The sequence below is a fragment of the Anolis carolinensis genome, unplaced genomic scaffold (genome assembly GCF_035594765.1).
Source record: "Anolis carolinensis isolate JA03-04 unplaced genomic scaffold, rAnoCar3.1.pri scaffold_60, whole genome shotgun sequence".
NCBI classification, from domain to species: Eukaryota; Metazoa; Chordata; class Lepidosauria; order Squamata; family Dactyloidae; genus Anolis; species Anolis carolinensis.
In genome coordinates, this window is record NW_026943869.1 from 50,001 (window position 1) to 55,000 (window position 5,000).

The following is a 5,000-nucleotide window of genomic DNA, read 5'->3' on the forward strand; positions in this document are numbered from 1 at the left end:
GTCCTGGGGCTTGTCCGCAGCATTTCCGCAAGGGGGAGGCCCCGCGGCCCCCGCCGCCGGCATTCCGCCGCGCCTGCCCCCTCCGGCGGGTCTGCGCACGGGAGGTGGAGCGCGGTAGGGCCGCGACGGGGACGCGAGGGCCGCCGCCTCGCCTTGACCTGGGCTTGTCCGCAGCACGGTCGGCTTGGGTCGGGGGCCGAGGGCTCCGAGGGTCCGGGAGTGTGAGGCCGTCTTCGGGCTTCCGCCGCCGCGCCTGCCCCGTCCGGCGGGTCTGCGCCGGGCCGTGGAGCGCGGTGGGCGTCGCGCCGTCGACGCGCCGCTCTTCCCTTTCCCCCGAAGGACGGACGTGTCCCGATCCGGGAGGGGGGGGTGCGGAAACCCGAGTCGCTTTCCTCGCGCCGGCCGAGTCCGTCGGGTCTTCGCCGGACGCGGAGCGCGGTGGTCGTGCTCGGGAAACTTCACCTTTTTTCCCTTACTCGCGAGGTGCAAAACGTCACGACGCTGAAAATCTCGGCGCGCGTACCTCGAGGGTGGGGGAAGGCTTCCTCTCCGGGTCCTCCTCCCCCGTACGGCGCCCGGAGTCCAGCACGCCTCTGCCTGGAACTCCGAAGCGGGGGAACCCGGGCGGGAAGCACCCCACGGCGGAGAAGAAGGGGCAAGGAGAAAAAAAAGCCCCTTCGCGAGACCTGGCTTGTCCGCAGCTGACGAAGGGAGTCCCCGCCGCCTCCGCCGGCAACCGCCGCGCCTGCCCCCTCCGGCGGGTCTGCGTCCGGAGGTGGAGCTCGGTAGGGCCGGGACGGAGGGCGGAAGGGCCGCCTCCTCGCCTGACCTGGGCTTGTCCGCATCCCGGTGGGTTTGGGTCGGGGGCCGAGGGCTCCGAGGGTCCGGGAGTGTGAGGCCGTCTTCGGGCTTCCGCCGCCGCGCCTGCCCCGTCCGGCGGGTCTGCGCCGGGCCGTGGAGCGCGGTAGGCGTCGCCCGTCGACGCGCCGCTCTTCCCTTTCCGCCGAAGGACGGACGTGTCCCGATCCGGGGGGGCGCAAGGGGGGGACCGAGTCGCTTTCCTCGCGCCGGCCGAGTCCGTCGGGTCTTCTCCGGACGCGGAGCGCGGTGGTCGTGCTCGGTTGTTTCCCCTCCCTTACTCGCGAGGTGCAAAAAGTCACGTCGCTGAAAATCTCCGCGCGCGTACCGGCGAGGCGCGCACGCCATCCCCTCGGCGGTTTCTGCTCCCCGTCGGCCTCCACGAGTCTCCGCCGGCTCCCCGGAACTCCAAGGCGGGCGAACCCGAGCGGTTTGCTCCCGTCTGCGGAAAAGAACCGGCGAGAAGCGCCCCGCCAGGACGCCGCCGGTCCACCGCGGGCAGGGCCGCCCGAGCGGAGGGCGCCTCCCCGGCACTCTTGACTCGTGGAACCCGGGCGGGCGGGCGGGCGGGACGTGTAGGGCCCCGCGCCTTCCCCCGGGGAGCCTGCGGGAACCGCGTCTGGCCGATTCGGGAGCCGGCGCCCGTCACCGGGGCAGAGGCGGGGAGGCGTCCGCCCTCGCGGTACCCTTAACGGCCGCCGAAGGCGCACGGCTCCCCTCGGCCAATCTTCCTCCAGGCGCCGGGGAGCACGACGCAGCCGCGGACCGAGGCGTCCTCCCCTCGCCCGCCGGTTCCGTCGCGTCCGCGCCGGTCGCGGGGAGCGGCGGTGAAGCTCGGTCACGTCCCCTCCCTTACTCGCGAGGAGCGAAAAGTCCCGACGGCGGAAATCTCCGCGCGCGGGCCGCGACGGCACGTACGGTTCGCTTCCCGATTCCTCGTCCCCCGGTCGCCTCCTCGAGTCGACGCCGCCTCTCTGGAACTCCGAGGCGGGGAAGGCAGGCCGGTGGCTCCCCTCGTCGGAAAGGAACGGTCCCCCTCTCGTGCGGATCTCGCGCGGCGCGGGCCTCTCCCTCGGCGTATAGGGGCCTCGCGCCTTCCCCCTTCGAGAGCCCGCGGGAAGGACGGGGTCCTCTTCGCGCCGTGTCGGGAGCCGGAGCCCATCGCCGGGGCCGAGGCGGGAGGCCGTCCGCCCTCGCGGTACCGTAAACGGCCTCCGAGCGCGTCGCGGTCGCCTTCGCGGCTCCCGCGGAGCCCGGTTTCCGGCACAGGAAGTTCGCGAGAAGACGACGGGAATTCACAGGCGTCTGCAGGGGACCGACAAAATGAGAGCTCCGGGGACAACCCTAACGGCAAAAGACGCGCCGTCGTCGAAGCAGAACGATGAAGCCGAAAGGAAATGTATCTATCTTCTAATAATCATAAATTATTTATTGTAAATATTATTATTATTATTTCATATTATGAAATAAATAAGTCTACCTTCTAATCTAAATCTGAAACGCGTAGGTGTGTACGTGGCACGGCTATCTGCCCACACAGACAGCCTCCGGCCTCCGCAAACAGGCTATACTTCCCAGGGTTAAAAATCTAGCAAGTCACCCTTTTCCAGTGACCTGTTCGTTACGGCGAGCGCCACGCAAGGGCCGCCCAAACCCTTGCCGACGTCCTTCCCGAACGCTCTATATAGCCCGCCAGCCGAGGAACGCTTTCGTTTGGGGACCATTTCCTCCTAGATTTGGCTTTGGCTTCCACCACGGGCAGGCATCCCAGGGTTCTCCGTTGCCGTGTCGTTTGCATGGCCCCGCCCACTGCCCTTTTCCTTTCCAATCTCTCTGCTTAACAAACGGAGCACGACCGAGCTGCAACTGAACTTCCTGGAGGAGTTTAGGGATTGACTCCACAGGGTGGAAGTTGTAGTTCACCCCGCCGCATCAAGTCTCGGAGCGCTGTCGCTCCTACAGGGAGTTGTAGTTCACCTACACCCAGAACGCTACGAACCCAAACGAGGACGGGTCTGGGCCAAACTTACCGTGCGGACCAGATATTATGCCCAGATTTGACAACCGATGGGTTTGGAGGGGAACGGGACTGGAAGTTCAGGAGTAGTGTAGGTAGTACTCAGATTTATAGTTCTCACCTGCAATGAATTAGCGTCGCACTTGGCACACAGAGCCCCCCCCCCCCCCCTAACCGATCTCTATATATCCCTCTCTCTATCTGAAAGGGTCATGAAATTTCGGCCTAGGACAAAACCACACATCCCAGAAACACTAAACTTGCCAGCACAACTCCTCATCCATGCCTCTACGTTCATACAACAAAAAGAAAAGAAAAATAAAGTCCTCGTTAGAGGGAGAGGAATCATTCTTTTTTATCCAATGGCTGCCAGTTCAAAGGCTAAGCTCCGCCCACTTGGTCTCCTAGCAACCCGCTCAGCCCAGGGGACAGGCAGAGTTAGGCTTCACTAAAGCCTCTTCCAGACTGCCTGTAAAATACAGATGGTCAGATTTTTAACTGGATTATATGGCAGTGTAGACTCAAGGCCCTTCCACACAGCTATATAACCCATTGATAGTCTTCTATTTATAGTCTCCTTTGAACTGGATGATCTTGACTCCACACCGCCGTATAATCCCCTTCAGTGTGCAGTCGGATACAACTGGACTTAACCTTTACCCTAACTACCACCAATTCCTCAACACTTTACTATTTCTCATACCACCGGACTTGGCCACAGCGACGCGTGGCCGGGCACAGCTAGTCCATCTAGTTATAAAAAGAGCGACGGCATCGGGGCAGCGGACAAAAAACAACAAAACTACAGGACCCCCAACCTCGAAATTTGACAACCCAACCCATCGTCCACGGCTCTAGGTCGATACAACAAAAAGAAAAGAAAAACAAAGTCCTAATTAGAGGGAAAGGAATAATTGATTTTTATCCCATCGCTGCCAGTTAGAGGGCTAAGCAATATATAACATTGTGTGTGTGTGTGTGTGTGTGTGTGTGTGTGTGTGTGTATATATATTGTGTGTGTGTATGTATGTGTGTGTGTGTGTGTGTGTGTGTGTATGTATATATATATTGCATTGTACATGATTTTATTGTATTGTTTAATTGTTTTATGATATGTTGTTTTATATTTTGCTATCTTGTACTGTTCTGGGCATGGCCCCATGTAAGCCGCCCCGAGTCCCCGTTGGGGGAGATGGTGGCGGGGTATAAATAAAGTATTATTATTATTAGTTGTAGTTCACCTCCATCCAAAGACCACCCAACCCAGCCAATGACGACTCTAGGCTTGTCACGCAGACCGAATATCGCCTGCCGTGACTACCGACAGACAGGGAATCCGGACGTCGCGGTCGTTCACGCCCATCCGCAGAGTACTGCGCCGCACGATTCTGGGAATTGTAGTTCACCCGCTACAAACAGAATACGTAACATCGAAACACAAATAATACCGTTCTCAAACGACCCGGGCATCGCCGGGTCCCCAAGCCAGTCATAAATAAAAATCCAAAAATTAAATAAATAAAGGAAGGAAGGAAGGAAAGAAGGAAGGAAGGGCATTCGGACTATCGGAAACCTCTAAGCTTACCGTCAACGGGCAGAAGAGCAGCTGTTACAATGAAGATACTTCCCAAAACGTGATTTCTTTTTCAAACCGTTGCAGCGTTAAGAAGCGCACGAGTATTCGAAACCTGGGACGGAAAACTCGCATTCCTGTAGTCGGTGTTTTCAAGATAGGATCGTGGTTTTTGGGTGCTAAATTCACAAATACAGTCACGAGTACGGAGCATGACTGCGTATCGAACTCCTGTTTCTGTCAAATCTGTTGCATGGCGCGATGTTTTGGTGCTTCATTTGTAAAATCGTAACCTAATTTGATGTCGAATAGGCTTCCCCTTCATCTCTCCTTATTGTCCGACACATTCCGCCGGCCCGTTTGCGACTCTACCGTAGTCACGCCTGCCGCCGGAAACGAAAGCGAAACGAGGAAAGGTAAAAAAAAAAAAAAAAAAAAAAGGCAAAGGTTGTACCTTTGACGTGAAGTCCGGTCGCGTCCGACTCCGGGCGTCGGTGCTCGTCTCCGTTTCTAAGCCGAAGAGCCGGCGTTGTCCGTAGACGCCTCCGAGGT